This window comes from Squalius cephalus (genome assembly GCF_949319135.1).
Source record: "Squalius cephalus genome assembly, chromosome: 4".
Taxonomy (NCBI): Eukaryota; Metazoa; Chordata; class Actinopteri; order Cypriniformes; family Leuciscidae; genus Squalius; species Squalius cephalus.
The window spans coordinates 23,311,752-23,337,085 of NC_137125.1; the positions used below are offsets into that span (position 1 = coordinate 23,311,752).

Consider the following 25,334-nt stretch of genomic DNA (forward strand, 5'->3'; position numbering starts at 1 on the left):
GGTACTTAAGCAGTAAGCGATTCCTGGGTGAGAAGCCACCAAAGAAAGGGGCAAAGCGAGTTAACTTACCTTGAAGTGATCAAGGAAAAAACAGAGAAACAGTCTGCCGTCAGATGGAGTCAAATGTAAAAGTGGAAGAGCAGTTTCTGAGGGAAGATGGACCAGATTCTCACTATATTAAGTAAATTTAGTGGTCCATGTAACAAAAGGTAAATAGCCTATCTTTAGCAACAGTTCTGTTGTTGTTTTGTTCTCATTTTGTAGATTTTAAAGGGATAGTTCACTCCAAAATGAATTTTCAGTCATTAATTACTCACCCTCATGTCGTTTCAAACCCGTTCATCTCTGGAACACAAATAAAGATATTTTTGATGAAATCAGAGAGCTTTCTGACTCCTCCATTGACAGCAACGTAAATGCAACTTTCAAGGCCCAAAAAGGTAGAAAAGAAATCTTTAAAATAGTCCATGTAACTACAGTGGTTCAAACTTAATGTTATGAAGTGACCAGAATACTTTGTGTGCACAAAAAAAGAAACAATGACTTTATTGAAGAATTTCTTCTCATCTTTGTCAGATCATGTTGTAACAACGTGTTGGGCTTTCTGGGTTCTACGCAAAAAAAAAATTAAAATAACTTCTTTATTCAATTTCTTGTCTTTGGTGTCAGTCTCTAAAGCTGTTCATGTTGAAAACACAGTTCAGCGCTTCTGGGCTCTACATTGTAGAATCCAATCAAGGCAACATCCACTGCAATGTTTGCCTCCGTCTCTTCTGAAGTCCTCTGGATAATCTCTGTAAAAAAATATTTGAAACTGAAATTCTATGGGGAATATGGGGCACTACAGAGTTAGTGGAGCTGAGCGCATTGCTTTTAGATTACCTCATGTCTCATTCACCATTGAGATATTAAAATAATAACGAAAGTAAAATAAATCTACTGTTATCATGTTTAAAAAAAAAAAAAAAGATAAAAAGTGGTTAAAAAAAAGGTAAAAGTACATCAACACATTTTACAATAAAATTAGTTATTTTTTTAAATGTTATTTAAAAAAAACTTTTGTTGTTGACTGTTTAGGAGGAAGTTGAGATAACAATAAAGCAGTATATTTCGTTTAACAAAAATAAAGAAATAAGGTGGAATTCAATGCCCTCAAGAGACTCAAGGCCCAAAATACATAAAACCAATCTAAGGATATTAAATATCAACAAAAATAACCTATGACAAGGAAAATAAAAATAAATACAATCAACCTTACCTAACTACACTTAGCAAAACAGAATAAATGAGTTTCAAACAAAAGGGCAGGTCTCTCCTACAATACTATCACATTCTAAATGAAACAAACGAATGAAAGAAATACTAAGAACATTTTGGTCTGGTGACCGGACCGGCCTGGAGTCGCAAAAGCTCCTTCTGACGAGTTGAAGAGGAGTTTTAAAAGAACCACCACTGTTCAGCCAATTGCAGCTGCACAACTGACAAATCAGCGGTGATCTGAAACTCAAAAAATGTAAAGCTTGTGACATGAACGCTAAATAAAGTGAAGGGTTGACGTTTATGTAAACATTAAGTTCAGATTCATCAATCAGAATGAATCAAGAATTAATTCTGGTTGAAACAAAAACATGAACGAAAAACGAAACGTGCAAGGGACGTTACTGAAACAACATACTTCATGTTAATAAAGCACCATTGCACAGGATGAAGGGGAGGCTGCAGACCTGGAACAGGTTAGATATAGGCAGTTTCACGGCGCTGTTGTTCCTGATGCTGTACAGTATATGAGCCATCAGAACAGACCTTATCCACCTTATTCCTACGCCCCATGATGCTTTGCTTGAATTATGGGTGTTAACTTCCATTAAGCTGTAAACAATCAGTGAGAGGATAGCTCTATGAACGCAATACATTACAATTGAGATGACATTAATCTACTCACCCTTTAACCATCGAACATTAAAAGGAAATTTTAAAGTGTAAAAGCATCAACAAGGTACTTTCAACAGACCAAATAACCCCAAAAGCACAAGTCTTTCCACAGCAACAACGGACGTGTTAAATATCACTGTTGTAATATATATATCTGGATTATGTAATTTACATGGCCTTAATCAAAAATGTTCTTTAACTTCAACATTACGTGATACTATTTCAAAGTGATTTCCGTCATTTTGATAGATTATAAATCGCATTTACCTGTGAAGACAAACCTGGAAAGAGTCGTGAGGATTTGAGGAGAATAACGAGAGATTCTTCGTGCATTCCAGTGAATTATTAATGGAGAATATCGTAAAATAAATCTGGAGAACAGACCACAAATGTGCAGTATATGTTGTCCTTTTTCATACTTTTCCAGCGGAATGCAAAGGAAAAACAGAAAGTAATCATGAGCAAAAGAAAGCAGAGACTGAAAAGAGCTCTCTTGCCACAGACATTCTTGTTTTAACATGTCACATTAAATTTACCAAGTATGACGTTATTATCATGATGTCTGAAAATAAATCATGAAGGAAAATTGACAGCTCATCCAGTCAAACTGACGGATCAGCTTTATTTGTAGAGAAACCTTATGATTTGAAATGATTCGTTTCAGTCTCTTTGAATGGAAGTTCCCCAAACCACAAGTGCCACCCATAATTCAAAACACAGTATAGTCGTCAGGAATAAGGTGGATAGCAGCAGACCAAGTCTGGTAGCGACACGAATTGAGGTGTTAAATAATATGCTAAAGTTATTGTTATTTAGCAATGGTGCAACATTTATTATTTAGGGTCGATTTGAATTCATTTCTATAGAAAAAGTCTTGGATCTTTAAGTTCAGCTCATGAAAAATGGGGGCAAAAACAAAAGTGTTGCGTTTATTATTTTGTCCAGTGTTTTTGCAAAGTTAAATAAACGACTGCTGTAGTTGTCACAGTCAGGCCTAGTCCATGCACACTGGTATCTTTATAAACAGAAATCGCATCCACACAAGCACGATTTAAAAAAAATCTCTGTCCACATGAAAACGCAAAAACACACTATGAAGCGATGTCAAGAGCATGCCAAAGCAATAGGTGTCGATATAACCCTAACCTTAAAGCCATGTTGACCAATCAGAAGCCTGAGAAAAAGGTTATTACTGGTTCTGGTAGGCTAACATCATGTTGTCATAAGCAGTGACCTGTGTAGTATTGCATTCTGACGCCTCTGTTCTGCAATATAATGGGAGAGCTGTGCATGTATCTGTATACATGTTATAAGCCCTGTTAGCACGGTTATTAGCAGCAATATTTTGGCTATGTCCTCCATTGCACACACTTGCCTCATGTAAACAAAGGAGATCAATCATGCACTCCGACGTCACAAGCCAAAATCTCCAGTTTCACCGGCTACACAACAACACTGCAACCAGAGTTTCTAAATATCTTAACCCTGGCTGGAGTTTTCAAAAAAAGTTTGGTTTCAGTGACCGGATACTGCGTTTGTGTGTGGATGAACGACCAAACTGCATAGAAAAATATAGCGTTCAGCGTCAGTTCAGGCAGGCCGCGTAGTCAAGCTCAGCTATCAGCTGATACCTATCCAGACCTAACAGCTGATCTGATTTCTAAGCACTCAATTGGTCCCTATCAAACAGGGCGCCGTATTTAAAGTCATTCTTCAGTGTGCCTGCTTGGCTGCTTCCACTGCATGCTTGCAAAAGCGCAGCTTCTTGCAATAAAGATGCGATTACTCGTGTATTTTGTTGTAACGTTACTCACCCAACTGCTGACCATGTCTACTGCCGCAAAAGATGAAGACCAATGGCAAGTTGAATCCATCGAAGAAACCCAGCAACAAATAAATCAAGCTGAGGAAGCCTTTCAAGACGAAAGCAACGCTTCTGTCCGTCGGAGCTCTCGTCTGGCAAGTAAAACATATAGTCCTCCCAGCATCATTGACTGGCCACTGCCGAAGTTACTGGAAACCTTGTATAGACACGATATCCCAGCACCGACTGGAGCTACGCATAAGGAATTGTTTGCTTTGCTCTGTGAAAAAATTGACGTCCCAGCAGCAGATTTTCCTCCTCCTCCTCCATTCTCCGGCAGGAAACAGGCGCAGAAGAGGAAGAACCTCGACCCGGCTTCCACTCCATCTGCTGATGTTGAACCCAAGCGGGCAGGTGGTCCAGCCGTCTCAACCCGAGCGATCTACTCTTCTTCAGTTCAAAGCAACGACCCAGTGTTGTCAGCATTGTCCAGCATTCAGCTTTCGCTCTCCGACATGAACTCCAGAATTCAGGCTCTGGAGTCCGGTTCAACTTCTAGGTCCTCGACAAATCTTCTCTTCTCCGGCCAGTCTTCCGAGAACTCCTCATCGGCCACGGCACGGCTGCCCGTGTTTACGCAGCAGCAGGATGATGACGTCATCAATTCGGTGACTATACCACGGAGAACGATGGGAAGTGCAGTTCCCGTGTCTACAGGCTCTCCATTCTTTCCGCCAGCGGCTGCGATTTCTCATCAGTTAAGAAGCCAAATCATCGCAGGTAATGATGTCAATCTTGTGAAAATATTGCTGTGCTCAGAAATGAGTGAGAAGCGTGTTGTTGATTGCGGCGACGTGTCTGTTATGCTTAAAGATAGCGATCCCCGGCTTTCAAAAATGTTAACACTAGCTGAATTTAACGTGGCATTTGGGGTTTTCAGAGATGTCATATGTGAAATCTATCCGTCTCGTAGAGCTGAGCTGGACACATATTTAGCAATTATTTCTGACTTGGCTTTGACTTATGGAGGAACTCTCTTCTACGACTATCACAAATCATTCTCTGCAAAAGCTGCCATGTTTATTCAACGTTTTAATCAGAGACTGGACTGGTCAGTAGTCGACTTAACCCTCATAAGCAGACATTTCACTGGTCATCAAGCTCTCTCCTGCTCAATTTGTGGCTCTCATTCTCACACTCTCAATCTATGCCCAAAATCTGTGTCTCCTCCACCCTCTAAGCCTGGCTTTCAAAATGTTGACTCTAAGGTAACACCATTTGCTACTCCATTGTGCTATAATTTTAATGAAAATGTTTGCAAGTTTTATAATTGTAAATATGTTCATGCTTGTAGTTACTGTGGGGACAGCCACCCAAAATCGGTGTGCCCAAGACGAACCCGCTTTATGAAAAAGGAGAAAAAGAAATAAAGCCATCAACCCCAATTAATGTTCCAAAGCTGGGACAGGCACTGAAAAATCATCCTAACCGCTGCTTCGTCAATTATTTATTAACGGGACTTATCCAAGGTTTTTTTGCAGGATTATTATGGTTGCCTAATCATTCTTTTTCTTGTAATAATTTGCTTTCTGCTGTTAAGGAACCTGAAATTGTTGATTCTTTGTTGGAAAAGGAAGTTAAGAAAGGATTCATGATTGGGCCTTTTGATAAGTCTCCTTTCTCAACTTGTCGGATTAATCCTATAGGGACTGCTACCCGAAAATATTCAGGGAAGAAGCGCTTAATTATTGACTTGTCTGCCCCCCATAATGACGCTGCTCAAAGTATCAATAGTCTTATTCCTCTTGCTCCGTTTTCTCTGTTGTACGCAACTGTTGATGATGCAATTAAATTCATTAAAATAGCAGGTAGGGGTGCATGGCTCGCAAAGGCAGATATTTCAGACGCCTTCAAAGTCATGCCTTTACATCCATCGCAGTGGCATTTATTTGGCGTTAAATGGAGGGAAAAATTATATTTTTCGGTCAGGCTCACTTTCGGCTGTCGCAGTAGTCCAAAAATATTTGATACACTATCAGAGGCACTATGTTGGATTCTTCTTAATAACTGCAAATTACCGCACGTGCTCCATCTTTTAGATGATTTTTTGCTTGTGGATCATAAAAATGCAAAGCCAGAAAGATGCATTTCGGCGTTAAAACACACTTTCACCGAATTAGGTGTTCCCCTTTCGGAGGAAAAAACTTTAGGCCCTCTTAAAGTTATTGAGTTTTTAGGCATTACATTAGATTCTAACTTAATGCAAGCCTCGTTGCCCCTTGAGAAATTAAATCGCATTAGAGAAATCATGAGAAATGCTCAGATGTCAATTTCTTTTTCAAAAAGAGATTTGCTTTCTCTTCTAGGCCATCTTAATTTCGCGATGCGTATAATTCCACAAGGCAGGTCTTTTATTGCCAGACTCCTCGATCTATCCAAATCAGTTAAAGATCTTAAGGACATAGTTACCTTAGATGAAGGCTGCAGATCCGATCTCAGGTTCTGGTCTTTGCTCCTTGAAAATTGGAATGGCATTTCCTTTTTTCATTATGATGATCTTGAGTCTTCTGCAGCCCTTAAATTGTATACAGATGCTCCGCCTTCCGTCGGTTTTGGGGGGGTTTTTAATGGTCATTGGTTTGCTAGTAAATGGCCAAAGGAGCTGCTATCCGTGCCTGATAATAACATGTCCACCGCTCTGTTGGAATTATATCCCATAGTGATAGCTTGTATTCTGTGGGGCAAACAATGGTCTAGAAAACAAATTCTGTTTTTTTGCGACAATGAAGCAACTGTTAATATCATTAACAAAGGTCGCTCATCAGTTCCATTTATTAACAGATTCGTAAGGCGCCTTACTTGGTTATCGGTCATGAATAACTTCATTTTTCGTGCTGCTCATATTCCAGGCTTAAACAATCAAATTGCTGATTCTCTTTCTCGATTTGAATTTCAGAAATTCCACCTCCTGTGCCCAGGGTCAGCGTCAGCCAGCTTGGTGTGCCCTCCTTTCAGCCAAACTGTGATAGATTAGACATGACCTTTCAATCTTATTTACATTCAGCAGCAAAGTACATGCGCAGTGGTCTAGCAACATCAACATTAAAAATGTACGACACTGCTTGGTCTCATTTTAGTTCTTTCTGTGCCACCTTCTCTGTAGATGTATTTCCTGTCAATGTTTCATATGTTAGTGCTTTTATAGTACACTGTTATGAGTCCCAAAAAATGCAGCCTTCATCCATCAAAAGCAAAATCGCCGGCATTCAGTTCCACCTGCGCTGCTTGGATCCATCCACCATCAGCTTGCTCGAAAATTCATCAATTCGTCTCCTGCTTAATGGACTTAAAAAAGAGAAACCAAAAGGCAATGATCATCGTCTCCCTCTCACACTTCCACTTCTTAAAAAATTAATATCACGTCTGAGAGAGGGATGTTTTGGGATTTATTCTGATATGTTGTTAGAATCTGTATTGCTTACGGCTTTCTATGGCTTTCTCAGAGGTGGTGAGTTTTCAACACGCACAGGTTCCTTTAATCCGGCACAAGACCTCACTATATCTGATGTTTCAATTTTTTCTCACCACTTCACCCTATTTCTAAAACACTCAAAAACCGATAGAAATAGAGAAGGGTCTTTTGTTTATGTTTCTGAAACTAACTCTGCTTTTTGTCCTCTGTCATCTATGTTGGCTTATCTTAGGAGTCGTTCACAAGCTCGTCCGGAGGATCCATTATTTTCAACGGAGGAGGGAAAGTCTATGTCTAGAGCTTGGTTTGCATCCCGTTTCCGCCTGCTTTGTGAATACTGTGGGCTTCCCCCAGAGCGTTATTCGGCTCATTCATTGCGCATAGGTGCGGCTACAACTGCAGCTTCCTCTACTCCCGTTTCTACCCTAAAAGCTATGGGGAGATGGTCTTCGGCAGCTTATGAACGGTACCTCCGGCCAGATACTCAAGCCATTCTTGAGGCTCAGAAAGCTATGAGTGATGCTTGTGATCTGTAGTTGAAATAAACATTACTTCAATTACTAATGGGCTTATTTTTAATTTTACAGCCTTATTAGCTCTAGCTTCATTCCTCTTGCTAGCTCCACGTAGATCTATTGGGTCATTCTTTTAAACTAAATAAGATTGGCTTTTGAAACGCTCATTTAATCCTCTACTGGCTCTTCAATTAGCAAGAAGAGCCAGGGATGATTGCCTGGTATGGTCTGTTTGGGGGATTTGTTTTTGCTGCTTTCCCAGTTAATGGGAGATGTCCCCAGAAGCTGCTGCTGTTCCCTGACTAGCTTTCATGGAGCTCATGAAAATGATGGGTAACTCAGAACAGAGCCATACCGCCAAATGTAACTTTAACAATAATGCAAATAAAAATCGCCTTCGTGCTGTGCGTGTGTGTGAACAGTGGATGTGTGGAAAAACACAGAAAATTACATTGATTCAGCAGTGAAAATGCCGCCGAAGAAGTTAAGTGATGTGGCTGAGGAAATCGATGATATTAAAGTCACGTTGGACTTCCTCAAAACACAGCTCACGGAGGTAAAGGAGCAACAGATCCGTATTTTGGATTTGGTGAAGGAGGTCCAGTCTCTTCGCATCCAGAACGCGGAGAAAGACATGAAAATAGTGCAGCTGGAGAATCGGGTTGCAGACCTTGAATATTCGAGGATGAACGACATCATAATAACCGGGTTCACGGTGAAACCCCGATCGTATGCTCGCGCGGTGGACGTAAACATCAGAGATCCAGCAGCTGAGATTGACACCAGCTCGACAGAGCAACAAGTGGCGAGCTTTTTACAATCAAAAGGAATTGATCTGGATTGCAATAATGTTGAGGCTTGCCATGTGTTGCCGAGGAGGAAAGCCAGCGATAAATCTACTGTCATCATGAGATTTGCAAACAGAAAACACAAGATTGCGATTTTGAAGGAAGGAAAAAAGCTCAAAGGAACAAACGTTTATATCAATGAGCACCTCACAAAGCACAATGCAGATATCGCAAAGAAAGCCAGGTACCTGAGAAAAATGAAGAAAATACAACATAGGCCTACATGGACTGCCAACTGTAAAGTGTTTATAAAACTAAATGGAAGCCCAGAAGATGCGAAGGTATTGGTGGTGAGGGGTTTGGAAGAGCTGACTGAGTATGAGTAAACAAGGTTGTCAGGCTACTGGAATACGAGGTAAGCTGACTGACATACATACTCAAATAAGACACTCATCTGAAGCAGAAGATACAACCAGTCTGGAGTTGCAAATATTTGAACATACTGATTACATAAGTTTTGATATGGAATATGATATTGATCCGGACAAGAACTTTTTTACTTGTGCCAATAAAAACTGTGGCTACTATACAGATGAAATGCACAATCAAATTAATAAAGATGGCAGACTCTCCGTTATACATATAAACAGTAGAAGTCTCTATGCAAACTTTGAAAATATTAAGAACTATTTGCATGGTTTGGCACAACCATTCAGTATAATTGCTTTATCTGAAACATGGATGCATAAGGAGAAAAAAGAAAATTTTGAGTTGGATGGATATGATTTTTTACACATGGACCGAAAACATGCAGCAGGAGGAGGTGTTGCATTATTTGTGGACACTAACTTGAGATTTAGTGTTGTGGAGGATATGAGTCTCATTGTTGAAAATATATTTGAATGTTTAACAATTGAGTTACATAGAGAACATAGGAAGAATGTGATTCTAAGTTGTATTTATAGAAAACCAGGCTCATGTGTTGAAAAATTTAGTGAATATATGGAGGAAATGTATACCAAAAAAGCTAGTAAAACAATCATTGTTTGTGGAGACTTCAACATAGATATGCTCAATCCAAATAAGCATAAATTGACAGAAAATTTCATTAGCACAATCTATAGCTTGAATTTGTACCCTAAAATCACTAGACCTACGAGGATAACGACCCATAGCGCTACACTATTTGATAATATTCTAACAAATGAAATCTTTAATGATGCAATAAGTGGAATATTAATAAGTGACATCAGTGATCATTTGCCCGTATTTACAGTGTTTGATAGCGATTGTAAGCCTCATCAGGAACCATTAAGTAAATTCAAAAGATTAAGATCAGAAGAGAATGTTTTTAAGAATGATTTATTTGTACAAAATTGGGACGGTGTATATGACAATAGCAATGTACATGATGCCTATGATGAGTTTATGAGAATATTTAAACAACTATATGACAAAAATTGTCCATTGAAGAAAATATGTACAATTTCAAATAAAAAAGGTCATCCCTGGATTACAAAGGGAATGAAAAATGCAATCAAAAAGAAGAACTTGCTTTATAAGGAGTTTTTTAAACAAAGAACCAAAGAGGCGGAAAATAAGTATAAGAAATATAAAAATAAATTGACTAATATCTTGAGGAAAACTAAGAAAGATTATTACAATAAATTAATAGAAACTAAGAAATCTGATGTGAGGGAAATGTGGAAAATATTGAATAAAGTAATAAAAAAATCTTCTGGCCAATTAAGTTATCCTAAATATTTTAATATGGGAGACAAAGACAATTATAATATGATAGAGGTGGCAAATACTTTCAATACATTTTTTGTCAATATTGGGAAAGAGCTGGCAGAGAATATTCCTGACCCCAGAAATGATCAATATGGTTATTGCTCTATTGAAAGAAATGTAAATTCAATGTTCCTTTCTCCGGTGGAGGAAAGTGAGATAATTCAAATTGTTTCAAAATGTAAGAATAAAACTTCAAATGATTGTAACAATGTTGATATGACGGTGGTGAGAAATGTTATTGATGCCATTTCAAAACCTCTTACCTATATTTACAACTCATCATTTCAATCTGGCACATTTCCTAATCAAATGAAAATAGCAAAGGTCATTCCACTCTATAAATCAGGAGACAAACATCAATTTACAAACTATAGACCGGTTTCTCTGCTTCCACAATTTTCAAAAATTCTGGAAAAACTTTTTATCAATCGTCTTGACAACTTTTTGGAAAAAAATAATATATTTAATGAATGTCAGTATGGATTTAGAGCAAAAAGGGCAACATCACTTGCATTGTTAGATTTTATAGAAGAAATATCAAGTTCAGTAGATAACAAAATGCATACTATTGGAATATTTGTTGATTTACAGAAGGCGTTTGATACCATCAATCATGAAATTTTGTTAAGAAAATTAGAGCGATATGGGATCCGAGGAAAGGTATTAAACTGGATAAGAAGTTATTTGACTCAGCGAAAGCAGTTTGTGAAGCTGGGAGATTATTTTTCTGAATGCCTGGAAATTTCTTGTGGAGTCCCACAGGGGGCAGTGTTAGGCCCAAAATTGTTTCTTATTTACATTAATGATTTATGCCAAGTGTCAGAAGTATTGAAATTAGTGTTGTTTGCTGATGACACTAATATTTTTTGTTCAGGCAGTGATCTACAGTTGCTAGTGCAGGAGACAAATAAGGAATTAGAGAAGATTAAATTATGGTTTGATACAAACAAATTATCACTAAATTTAAAGAAAACAAAATTAAAGATGTTTGGTAATGGTCGAAATAATTTGCAAATTGAAATTAAGATGGATGGAGTGGTCATTGAAAAGGTTAATGAAATAAAAATTTTAGGAGTTATCATTGACAATAAAGCGAACTGGAAACCACACATTAGTTATGTTAGGAGTAAGGTTTCAAGGAGTATAGCAATAATTGGCAGAGCAAGACCAGTTTTAAATCAGAAGTCTTTACGTATGCTTTATTGTTCATTAGTTTTGCCATACTTTACTTATTGTGTGGAAATGTGGGGAAACAATTACACAACAACAGTTCAGCCACTTGTCATTTTACAGAAGAGAGCTTTAAGGATCATTCATGGGGCGGGTTATAGGGAACATACTAATATATTTTTTATGGAGTCCAAATTACTAAAATTTAAAGATTTGGTGGATTTACAGACTGTGCAAATCCTATATAGGGCAAAGTGTAATGATTTACCTCAAAATGTACAAAAGTTATTTACTTGGAGAGAAGGAGGGTATGTGTTGAGAGGAAAACTAAATTTCATATTACCAATGGTACACAGTAGGAAGAAAAGTTTTTGTGTTTCCATACAAGGGGTGAAACTGTGGAATAACTTAAATGAGAAGCTTAAGAAATGTCCAAATATAAAACAATTCAGGAAAAGATTTAAAGAAATGATTTTTGAACGTTATAAAAATGAAGGAAAATGAGTTGGTTAAGCCAGAATGTCTGTTGCTAACATATTGTATAAATGTATGAAGATTTATGTGTTTGTGTTTTGTAAAAAAAAAAAACTAATGTATTAAGAGTTTGAAAGAGGGGTGGGAATTAACAAGTGTTAAACTTCAGCCCACTCCTTTTCAAGCAGCGGTGAATTTTATTTGTTGGATCATAAGTGTTTTTTCAATTATTGTTTTATGTTGTACATACTGTACATTTTTTCATTGTATGCTTGAAAAAAAAAAAAAAAAAATAAATAAATAAATAAAATAAAAATTTGAATATTTGACAAATGTCTGTTATTTTTGACTCAAGTGGTCCTGACTGAAATCTGGTTTTGAAAATACCTGTGTTCGTGTGGACAGGGCCTCAGTCATACTCTCAGCACCAGCCAATCAAGGACTCACTTTTTAAGTAGTCACTCCAAAGTTCACATTTGTCTGGTCTTGTTGTTCCTACCTGAACTACACACCCGACTACCAACCTGTTGTGATCGTCTTCAGTCTTCTGTCATCTTCAGTCACCAGCCATCCTGTTAACATCTGACAACACCTGCAAAGAAAAGAACTGCTATTCATCGATTGGAGTTCGCTTGTTTCCTGCTCATTACATGCAATAAACAACCTGTTTGGAAGTTACCTGTGTGTGCACTCTTCTGTTTTGCTGAAAGAAGACCAGACTAACAATGCAACGTGGTATGGATTCAGGCGATGTCAGTAATCCACCTTGAAGTTCTGCAACATTCCCCTTTTCCAATGCTAAAAGCATTTTTGAAACTTTTGCAACCTGAACTGTTGCATCAGGCAGTCTGTAATACTCTCTGTGAACCCTTATGTCACGGCCCAAAAATCAGTTGATCGAGTTGGTCCATCGCATTGTTTTTTAAGTTGAGTATTTGTGATGTTGTTGCAACCTGTTTCCACACCTAAGTGGATCTCAAGTATTCAGACAGCTTTGCTCCTGATTCTTCCGAAAAGCTTTTTGGTACTGCAAATAAGAATGCGCTGTCATCCAGGATCCTTTTTCTAACAGCAATTTGAGAGCCTTTACGAGATCTGGAGTCAGCAAAACAGCAACTGTCCGGTCTTTCTTTGCTTATGATTTCAACCCTACTCAAATAGGAACAAAGGTGTTTTTCACATTCTGATAGTCCGAATTCTGGAAGAATGGATGAGGCTTCCCTTTCAAGAAAATTCCTCAGTTGCATTCTAGAAACTTCTCCAGAACGTCATCAGTTGAAGAGAGTTACTCTGGTGAGGGAGACTCTGGAAAAAATCGGCATTATTTTAGAATTATTCTGACCTTGCCAGTTTATTATAGGCTGTATCTGAAACCTTTTCAAGTTGTTTGTGCAACTTTTGGATGTCTTCTGTCAGTGGTTAATGCACTGTATTACTTTGACATTCATGCAGCGTAAGATGCTCTGTCCACTTTGCCATGTACAATGTGTGCAATTTTTCTGTACATTCTCTGATCTCCTTATCACTTGCAATGAATAATTGAGCTTACTTGCAGTAAGTGCTGTCTAATATTTAATGCCAAACTTGGAAAAGATAAATATTCTTTTCATACTTGTTAAAACCTGCAACTTCTTTTGCAGCTCTGACCGTAGCCATGAAATTCACTGGCTTTATGGGATCCTCCAGGGTTTTAATGGAAGAGTTCTTTCGAATTCTTATCAAAAATCTGGTAACACATTTTTTGGCAGATGTCAATGCCTTAATAAGTCATGTCCGTGCTTATTGTAGAGAGATTGGGCAAACTGTAAAAGACACAAGTCACTTCGAACCACACGTGCCTTTTCATCATCTCTCATACTTCCGAGAAGTTCAATTCAGAGTCTTGTTTTATGGAACAACGTTTTAGTTTCAGAACACCCGTTTCTTTCTTCAGGAGATTGTTGTTGTGCATAAAGTTTACTTTATTTCGCAATGCCTGAAGCAATTCCTTTATTTATTTTTAGAGCGAGCTGGAAAACCAAGTCCTCATGCAATTTCGGCATCTTCATTTTCATGAACTTTAAAATGTCAAGCTATTTTGCTTTTTAACGTTTCAGATGTTTCTCCTAAACTTTCTTAGGAGAAATAAAAATAGACACGAATGAGACAAGAAATATTTAAGCAAAAAAGAGTCAAAACTGAGAATGTGGTAGAAGCATAGAACATCTCTTTATTGTTTTGCTGCAATATCTTTCAAGACTCCATTTATAGAAATTGTATTGCTCAGAAGTTGCTCTTTTTAACCTCATGAAACTTAGTTGTGATTCCCATACATCTCTCATTTTAGTATCAACAATGTCTCATATGTTTCTCCTATAATTCCTTAGGAGAAATAAAAATAGACACAACTGAGACACGAGAAATTTCTGAGAGAAAGGAGTCCAAAATGAGAATGGGCTGTGAGAAACATGGGAGACCTCTTTATTGTCTTGCAGAGGTTGCTCTTTTATTATTATTATTTTATGCCACTTGGGTTTTTCATCTTTAATGGACAGGACAGTAGGAGGCGAGACAGGAAACAATGGGAGAAACAAAGGAGCAAGAAAGTACCTTGAACTTGACACTCGAACTCGAGCTGTCTGAGATGCAGTTGTGAAGAGTTTATTGAGCAGAATATTAATAGTTTAAATTTATCTTTAATGCCCAGCACTGTATATACAGCACATTTTCCAAACTGTCACGAACAAATGAAGAGGATTCAGTAGCGAATGTGAAAATGTAACAATTTATTTGTAAAGTCCAGAATGTAGTAGATAGTGAGGGTCAGATGGAAGGTGCAAATGACAGTCACTCTTGGCAACGCAGGGACACAATGGGCAATCGGTCCAAGAGAAGAAGCCAGCCAAAAGAGTCCAAAGGCACTAGAACAGGATCCCCAAAGGAACACGAAGAACAAATTCAGAGGACTCCAACAGTACCAGGACTGAACGGCAGAAGAACACCAAATGATCTGACAACACAGGACGGAAAGCACAGACAATAAATAGCTGAGCTGATCAGTCAGTGAACTCATGAACCGTGACAGTACCTCCAGTTTTGTTTATTGTTTGTTTATTATTTGTTTATTATTTGTCTGTTTTAGTGCTGTCAAACGATTAAAATATTTAATCATGATTAATCGCATTAATGCCATAGTTAACTCGCAATTAATCGCACATTTTTATCTATTCTAAATGTCCCTTGATTTCTTTTTGTCCCATTATTTTTCTTCTCATTTTAATGCTTCTTATCAACATGGAAAAGTGGGTCGGCTTGCTTTGTGCAAATGTTTTTTTATTGAAAACAACATTTGCATATACTGTAGTGTTCAATTTCACACTAACATTCTCACTTGGAGCAAATAGTCGCATCAGAGAATTCGCAGCTTGGCCATCAAGTGGTATTTCAGACTGGACGTGCTGCGATGATACTGTAGCTCAGTTCACAACGACAAAACACAGATCATGGAACCATTTGGCAACTTTTTAACCCTTTAAGGTACGCACCATGAAAAAAGCAAAGGAAAAATTATTTCTTTGCATTTTTTATTCAATTATGATAACAATAACAACAATCAATATTTTTTTTTTAAATTAGACCCTACAGTATTTTAGATACACTCCTCTACCAAACGGTTGAGACATCTGTTCATAATAAAAAAACAACATTCAGAACAAGTCATATTAAGTGCAATTTCTTGACCAATAAAAAATCTGATGGCTGCTATTGATGGCTCCAAACACATCAAGTGTGTGTGTGTGTGTGTGTGTGTGTGTGTGTGTGTGTGTGTGTGTGTGTGTGTGTGTGTGTGTGTGTGTGTGTGTGTGTGTGTGTGTGTGCGTGCTGTTTGGAGTGAAAACAGTCTCAAAACCTTCCACAAATGCACGCGAGAGATCCACATGTGCGCGCAGCAATCCACAAATGCACGCGAGAGATCCACATTTGCGCGCAGCAATCCACAAATGGCCATCGCAGACGTCACGCTATAAGACAAACGCAGTCGCAGACGTCACGCTGTAAGACAGACGCAGATGCCACGCTAAGACAGACGTAGATGACAGACGCAGACGTCACGCTATAAGACAGACGCAGACGACAGACTTCTAAGCCTTAATGAAGCCAAAAATTACTTTAATGATGAGTAATTGACATTTCAGCACTCCTTGAACAGACAGCAACTTAAGCGCGTACTTGTTGCACAGTAATGTTTTTTTTCCATTTTTGGAAAAATGTTTGTAACCGCTCGCACACCTGTTTAGTATTTCCTTTGATTTGTCTGCTATTTAGTCTAACCGTTAGGCCCATTAAATAATTAGGATAAACAATATTTATAGAGTATATAATTTTCTAACATCTGACTAATTAAAAATTAACCTCAAAACATAACATGTTAAATGGGGGATATCTATAGCATAAAAAAATTGAATTGTCAGACCGTCATCTCTCTGTTGCTGAATGTCGCGCTACAACGTTGCTACAGCCCTGTCACGTCTTACAATTCTACGTTGTTACAATGTTGCGAGCACGTAGACAGCGACGCTGCCATAGTAGAAATGCAACGTGCCACAGACGTTGCCACAAAGTAAATGTGTTTGCTGGGTAGAAGACAGTTTCAGCGTCTTTGATGAAGGGACGGAGCTGGACAATGCGAGAAAGGTAAAATAATGCAGATTTTGTGATAGAGTTAATATGAGCCTCCAAGTCGAAAATAACACCTAGATTTTGAACAGTACTTTGGTTTGATGTGAATATCAGCAATCTCACAGGTGAAATCAGTAGAAATATTGCTAGTGAGTGACGGAGTTCCAATAAAAATTATCTCAGTTTTGTCCATGTTGAATTTCAGAAAATTTGAATTAAGCCAATCTTTTATTTCATGCTTATATTTTATTATAAGCTGAAAGTGCAACAACATTCAGTGTGGGTTGAGTAGAAGAGAGTACAAACATGGTGTTGCTGAGAGTGGTTTAAAAAGTGTTTTCTTTGTGTGTTGAAGTTGACTGTAATTAACATCATGGCTCTTCACACTGCTTTACAGACACGCCTGTTTTGCACACGACACTCAAACACAGAACCAGGAAACAGGAATCACGAGAGTTCAGAGAAACTGAAGTGTCGTTGAGCTGTTGTGTGTTTGTGTCTCTGTCTTCATGCAGTAAAATGGCAGAAGCCAGATTTTCTCAGGATGAGTTCATGTGTCCAGTGTGTCTGGATCTCCTGAAGGATCCTGTGGCCATTCTCTGTGGACACAGTTACTGTAAGATCTGTATTACAGACTGCTGGGATCAGGAGGATGAGAAGAGAGTCTACAGCTGTCCTCAGTGCAGACAGACCTTCAGGCCAAGACCTGCTTTAGCTAAAAACACCATTCTGGCTGAAATGGTGGAGAAACTGAAGAAGACTAAACTTTCTGCTGACTGTTACGCTGGAGCTGGAGATGTGCAGTGTGACGTCTGTACTGGAAGAAAACACAAAGCCATCAAGTCCTGTCTGGTGTGTCTGGAGTCTTACTGTCAGAATCACCTTGAACAACATGAGAGTTTCTTTAAAGGAAAGAGACACAATCTGACTGATGCCACTGGACGACTGCAGGAGATGATCTGCCAGAAACACGACAAGATCCTCGAGGTTTTCTGCCGCACTGATCAGAAGTGTATATGTGTGCTGTGTGTGATGGATGAACATAAAAACCACGACACTGTATCGGTGGCAGCACAGAGGACAGAGAAACAGGTATGAACTTACAGAGATCCCATTATCTCATAGCCTCATTTACAGGCTCACAGTTTTGGGGGGGACCACTCGTTGATCACATGTTGACCTGACTGGTTACAAGGTAGTTTGTGACGTCAGAAACACCAGCGATTACAAACCGTGTTTTTGAGACTCTTTGGTTCACTGCAGTTTAAAAAAGAAATACTCAGCAATGGTGTTGACTTATGAATTTGTTTGTCTTAGGGACCGTTCGGTATTTATGGAAGGGGCCACCGGAGGAAAATAGGGGAGGGTCATGTCTTTTTATTCTTTGTTGAGGGGAGGGTCATCCAACTTTTTTTAGTCTAGGGGGAGGGTCACCCAACTTTTATATTCATGAAAACAGCAACATTTCAAAGTGGCTTGTTTGGTGCTATTTTTTTCCATTTAGCTCCATGTTGCTCTCGCGGTATCAGCCCCCCATCTATATCAGATGGGTCTGACCCAACAAAAATCCAGTTTGGCGCTGTTTGACAGTGCGCGCGCACTTCAGTTCGCGCTGAGAAAAAGTGCATCATGTCAGAACAGAACGCCAATGAAATGTTTACCCGGCAAAGGTTTAAAGCACGAGCAAATAATGAACTTTTGTGATTGCGAATAAGTGCACAGTGTCCTGTGAGTGTAACTCTACCGCTGCATTAACATGTGATGTGAACGTACGTTGAGTTTTACAGTATTGGGACTGAGGAGCCAGAACCGCAGCTGATAGAATGTGCGCTGTTGCGCAATACTACCATATTTTAGTTTTTATTCTTATTTTGTTTCCACGAAGTGTAAGATGTAGGGCTACCACATCTTAAAATTACTATTAGTATTATAAATTCGTTAAAATTGGGCGATTCCAGTGTTATGGACATGACATTTGCAGTCAAAACTTGAAATATAAATTCTCAGAAAATGCATTTAATACCAATATTTTGAAACATCTGAAAGGAGTCAAGACATTAGAAAAATATCAGTCTACACATGCGTTTTATATTTAATATGAGGGAAATACACATGTGACGTGACACAAAAAATCTTTAACTTTTAGGTGGCAAAATATTTTTTAGTAATTCTATAAATTACACTGTGCAAACCAAAAGATATATACCCACCGGATTAATAAAGATCGGCCTCCACAGAACATAAAATATTATATTATTTTTATTTTATTTTTCGTGTTCGCATTTAGCCTATGTGAAGAAGAAAAAAAGAAAAAAAGAAAAAACAATGTTACGGGCGTGACAGTTCTCCATTACGGACATGACCGCTCTGAAAGCGAAATTTCACAGAGACCTCAAACAGAAAGCACAAAGCCTTTCTTTAAAGTGAATTTCGTTTTTTTATTAATTGTATCTTAATTTTAATCAATGTTTCATCTGGATTTAATAAATAAGAAGTAAATATAGTAGAAAATAGATAATCATGACATGGAGGCGCGGGCGAGTGAACTGGACTCTTGTCTCATAAATGAATCGAATCTCAGCGTAAGGTAGGCTACTTGCCTCACAGACCTGAGAAATATATAGAAAGCTTGAAATGTCTACTTTTAAACAGAACAATTCATAACGAAAGAAAACAGACTGCTTTCTCCTTATGAAATGTGCATTTCTGAGAAGATCGCGACACATCGTCAACTTCATCTTTGCAGTAGACACAGAAAACACTTGTTTATTAATAAACAATTAAAATGTCTCCTTGCTATATATGACATATTAATAATCATTACTTTTGCCGGTTCTTTGTGACAGCTTTTAGATGCTTTATTCGCAACGCCACCCACATGTTGAACGAGTCACACCGCATCAGCACCGAAAACATGATTTTTTTCAAATCTAAAATCAAAAATCGTGATACGAACCGAATCGTAGGTTTGGTCTATCGTTACAGCCCTAGTAAGATGAGAAAGCAAGAGTTTAACGTTATGGCTTAAAAAAAAAAAAAAAAAAAAAAAAAAAGGCTATCTGAACATCTTTGCCAAGCGCAAACCAGTACAGAAGTAGGCTAATCAATAAATTATCGGGGAGGGTCATGCCTTTTTTCACAATCATTTTGGAGGGTCATAGAAAAATTTATTGATGGCGAAGGGAGGGTCATGTCTTTTTTGACAACAGATCTCAAAACTCCTCCGGTGGCCCCTTAAATAAAAAACGAACAGTCCCTTAAAGCACATTAAAAACTAGATTTGCAAAAACGATTAAAAACGCTGTATTCTGCTGCCAGGCCATTAGATGGCGATAAAACGCACATGCATAATGTCATCATTTTTAGAGATTCATGTTTTTGTAGTTTACACTGAGACCGTTTTCAAAACATGCACTTTGAAACCCGTTTTCAAAAGTTTGCGTTTTCAGCCACCCAAAGCGCTGTTGTCGTGTAAATGCATGTTTTTTAGTTGAAAACAGTGTCATGTAAACAGCGATGGAGAGGTGAGGAATGTTGGAAGAATTGTCGCTGGGACGGCTGCTTATAAATGCAGTAATGATGATTGACAGGACTGAATGATTTGGCTCCTCCTGAACCTACATTTGTAACTTCATTTATAACATCTGACCTGCATTGAACTGCATGGTTCAGAAAGCAGTCGTCAGAAAAGTGGTGAGAACACAACAAAAGACTGAGGTTGTATACTCGAGGATAGTGTTAAAAGTACATTTTAACCATCAAATTAGTCTGCATTAGGAATTAGGGTTTAGATTCAGGGTGGTAAAAACTGTGTCTCTTGGACATACCGACAACACACTACTAACACGACTCAACCAGGCCTCACCCCTTCTGACTGAACCTATAATCTTATCATGCAAGACCTTTAACCCCTCAATCTCACCACTTCTCTGATACTGGATTCATATTTGTTTAGTTGATGATTAATGTGATGTTTCTCCTGTCATTGGTTTGTCCTTTAGCACCAGCTGAAGGAGACGCAGCGGTCGTTCCAGCAGAGGATCCAGCAGAGAGAGAAAGATCTTCAGCAGCTGAGAGAGGCTGTGGCGTCTCATAAGGTGAGTCTGGAGAAGAAGAGAAGTTTGAGACGTCTCAGTCAGGACTCACTGAAGCCACTGTGTGATTGTGATGTGTGTCCTAACAGCGCTCTGCACAGACAGCAGTGGAGGACAGTGAGAGGATCTTCACTGAGCTCATCCGCTCCATTGAGAGAAGCCGCTCTGAGGCGACACAGCGGATCAGAGATCAGGAAAAGACTGCAGTGAGTCGAGCTGAAGGACGACTGGAGCGACTGGAGCAGGAGATCAATGATCTGAGGAGGAGAGACGCTGAGCTGGAGCAGCTTTCACACACACAGGATCACATCCATTTCCTGCAGGTAACAGAGATCTAGAAGAACAGGGTCATAGTGGACTTGAGCAAGAGACTCACAGAGAAACATTTCATGAGAGCAGAATGAGCTGTCGACTGAAGTGTTGATCTGTGTGTTCGGTTATTATATAATCATCAGTCAGACTCTCATCTGATCTTCTTCTATTGAAAGAGATGCACTTATAAATGCAGTTCAGCTCTGGAAATCTCTTAGGAAACTTTTTTACAAAAGATATATTGAGCTTCCAGACAGAATCAGCTCAAAACTTCACTAATATTTAAACTCTTTTTTTATAACAGTGTGAAATCCATGAACCTAATGGCACCAGTTTCACTACTAAAGATCAAAAAGAACCACATAAATCTGACAGTAGTGCAGGTTATTGATGAAGTGTGGAGATGATGAGCTTTGATTTCTGTTTTCTGTAGAGTTTCCAGTCTCTCTCAGCTCCTCCTGAATCTACAGACGTAAATGACAATCCCTTCAGTTCTCTCTCCTCTTTTGATGACGTGAGAGAATCTGTCCGTCAGCTGAGAGACAAACTGGAGGATTTCTGCAAAGAGGAGCTGAAGAAGATCTCTGACAGAGGTAAAGTCCTGGAGATTCATCAGCTCTCAGAAATGATCCTCCATCATCATATTAGATCATATTAGAAGATCATCTTAGGAACGGATGCAGGGATCATTTTCTCTTGACATGATAATCACACTCTTCATGTCTGTTGATTTCCACAGTCACTTTCACCAACATTGTTCCTAGAACCAGGAATGACTTCCTACAATGTAAGTCACTAAGAAAACAAGCAGAAAAACTCACTGAGTGTCTTCATGTTCTTCCTGTAGACGGTGAAAGAAAACATGACAGAAGAGTTTTAGAGTTGATCATGTAAATGATGATTTGCACAGGATATCTGGTAAACTGTACTGAGACACTGCTGATATACTGAACATTAAGAGATCAGCTACAATAAAAGATCAGACAGATTCATAATTCCTGATTCTGATGTGTTTTCTCTCCATCAGATTCCCATCAGTTCACTCTGGATCTGAACACAGTGAATAAACGCCTCTGTCTGTCTGAGAGAAACAGAGTGATTACTTACACTGACACAAAGCAGCCGTATCCTGATCATCCAGACAGATTTGATTATTATCATCAGGTGTTGTGTAGAGAGAGTGTGTGTGGACGCTGTTACTGGGAGATTGAGTGGAGTGGGAATGATGTGTTTATATTAGTGTCATATAAGAGCATCAGCAGGAAGGGAGATGGTTATGAGTGTTTGTTTGGATATAATGATCAGTCCTGGAGTTTGTCCTGCTCTTCCTCCAGTTACTCATTCAGACACAATAGCATAGTGACTGAACTCCCTGTAAAGTCCATCATCAGGAGAATAGGAGTGTATGTGGATCACAGTGCAGGAACTGTCCTTCTACAGTGTCTCTGACACAATGAGCCTCATCCACACAGTCCAGACCACATTCACTCAACCGCTCTATCCTGGGTTTAGCGTTTATGATGGATCAGTGAAACTGTGCTGATGAATGAGAACAGACTTTAGAGAGATTCTACCCATAATGCTTTGAGCTGCATGATAAATCAGTAACAGTGAGATGTTATAGTCGCTTATTTTCTCTTCATTACATTAATACTACAGCTGAACTTCTGTCAGTGAAATAACGTCAGAATAAATGTGTGTAATGAATCCTCAGTAAGATCTGAAGGTTTCTTCGAGTGTCTGGATATAGTCTGTCTCAGTTTTATCTGTGTCTTCATTTAATCCCAGACAGACTCGATGATGGTGAGATCAGATTTCTGTGGTTCATACCGGCTGTTGTCAGACTCCTTGTGCATGCAAAAATCTCACTGGATTATTACAGTTAATGGCAAAAGGAATGTTTTGAGCTGTAAACTGATATTTCCTACTGACACACTACAGCAAAATACATAACTGGCTTGAAACCTTTTTTTTTTTTTTTTTTTTGGTGACAATACTAATGTGGTGAAGTTTCGGTTGTGACACCATTGGGTCATTCCATGAAATCAGTGCCTTTTCAACTTTGAAAAATTAAAGTTTAATCGATTTTTTTTTAATATATATATCCATGAAATGAAGACAGCTTTAAATGACAAAAAATTGTATTATGCCATCTCAGGCTATGTAATTTTTTATTTTATGACTATTTATCTACCTCATGTTTTGATATTTTTGTCATCGCTCTTACTATGGAGCCAGATCAGCCTCAAATAAAACAAAATTCATAAATGCACAACACATTTACTACATCCGATTCGTAAATTCAAAACACAAATTCATTAATGCACAAGTAAAAGCATACATATTTCCCCAAATATTATAGGTTGTGGGTAAATCCTGTAATAATGGGATTGCGCTTCCTATTGGTGGCGCTATAGGCGCTTTATAAAAGGATTGCTCACAGTAGACACTGATTGATTTGTAGAGAGTGTTTTCTGTTTATATTTATGAGTATTTTGATCGTTTTATGTCCATTTGGATGCACTCTACGATCTCTCTAACTGCGGGTGGAGCTTAAACGACATTACGACTTACTATCGTCTCTCTTTCACTCCTCTGTGTGCAGGTAAATGTTTTTATCATATAGTGTTTAAGAATTTACTCTGTTCATGTAGTTGTATTTTCTGTATTGTCAAGACATTTTTGGTATGAACTGTGTTTTATAAAGCACTTAATTCATGGTTTTACTAAAAATACCACATGTTATTTCCATTAATTTCATACATTTAAGGGTAACACAAAGTGGATGATGTAAGCTGTGTAATCAGTTTTATACGATCACAAACCAAGAAGTTTAAGAAGGAAAAGACAACATTGAATTGTTTACAAAGTCTGTAATTTTCCTGGAGAGATTATTACATTTCAGATTTGTTTTATTTTTGTTTACTGTTTTGTTAAGTACAATGTAATGTGAATGAATGAGTAATGTTTACTGTTACACTGAGAGCAGCAGAGCTAAAGAGAACTGCTGTGGGTGGAGCTTAAACGACTTACTATCGTCTCTCTTTCACTGCTCTGTGTGCAGGGGCCTGTTTCAGAAAGGAGGTTAAGTGAAAACTCTGAGTATGTTAACCCTGAAATGAGGGAAACTCTGGGTTTTCCGTTTCAGAATGGGAGGTATGTCAAACCTGAGAAAGCAGAGTAAGTCAAGACCGTTTCTGAAAGAGAGGTAACTTATATTCAGAGTCAGTTTGGTAACTTGATCAGTGAACCTAACCTGGTCAGGAGCAGGTTTTCTTAGATAAACCCAGAGTTTTTCTTGTGTAGTAGTGTAAATGCAACTTGATTTAAGAAGGTTTAGATATTTTGACCGGAAACAACAAAAATGTTAAACAGCATTTTTTGCAGTGCAGTACATTCATTTATTGCGCATTATTCTATAAAACATTGGAGATGCAGAGCACATTAGTAAGGCTACTGTATCAGAGCAGGAAGGAAAGTGTGCCTCGCTCTCACGCTCCTTCTGAGAGTTTCCTGGACCAGGGGCGTAGCAACCGGGGGGGACGGGGGGGACACGTCCCCCTCACTTTTAGAAACAGGTGATTCTGTCCCCCGCATTTTTTTTTTTTGACCCAGCGCCACTATTTCCGCCCGTGTTCTCTGATTTGTTACTCAGACTTGAGTGAACTAACATTCAGCCAATCACAGCGCGAATCATCTCTTGGGCGTGTTTGCCATGAGCTTCAAATCTCTTGTTGCTTGCTCTTGCTCTTTTCGTTCGTTGTTTAGTCACTTTGCTGTTTGGCCGTCTGGGGTAAAATGAACCCCAGAAAAAAGCAGAGGACATTATATCCTTTTATATCCATTATATCCTTTATGTCGCGATGACATGAATCACGCGTAAAGTTTCCTTGTTGATTTAACCAACTGTACGCAGTAAGACCGTCTATGAGTAAGACGTGTAAGACAACAGAACCCGTATGGACCTCGTCACGTCGCTCCTGATTGTGCCGAGTGTGTGTTAAATGCTCTCCTACTTATCGCTTTGGATAAAAGCATCTGTTAAATGAGACATAACAGATTATTCCCATCAGGTAACTTACGCGATGTAAGACGTTGATATTTGGTTAAATTTCGGTTGCGACGTCGGGTGACCAAAATAATATTAAAACTTTGTAAATACATTGATTTAGGTTTTATTGATAGCCTATATTTAAATAAAATGTCTGTTGTATAAAATTAGGGGGAAAATGCCCTTTATAAAGGTACAAAAAATGAGTGTTTTCAAACAGTGATGTAATGAAACATTGACAATTTAAGTTTAAAGGGAGTAAAGCTTCT

The 25,334-nt window shown here is 38.4% G+C and overlaps 1 pseudogene across 1 annotated transcript; it reads left to right on the forward strand.

Moving 5' to 3' along the window:
• The first annotated feature begins 17,090 nt into the window (after positions 1-17,090).
• LOC307157349 (tripartite motif-containing protein 16-like) lies at positions 17,091-23,736 on the forward strand (annotated as a pseudogene). The gene is made up of 6 exons (XR_013824052.1): positions 17,091-17,700; positions 20,610-20,705; positions 20,792-21,025; positions 21,448-21,607; positions 21,754-21,801; positions 22,042-23,736. The product of XR_013824052.1 is annotated as a tripartite motif-containing protein 16-like (transcript).
• The last annotated feature ends 1,598 nt before the right edge of the window (positions 23,737-25,334 follow it).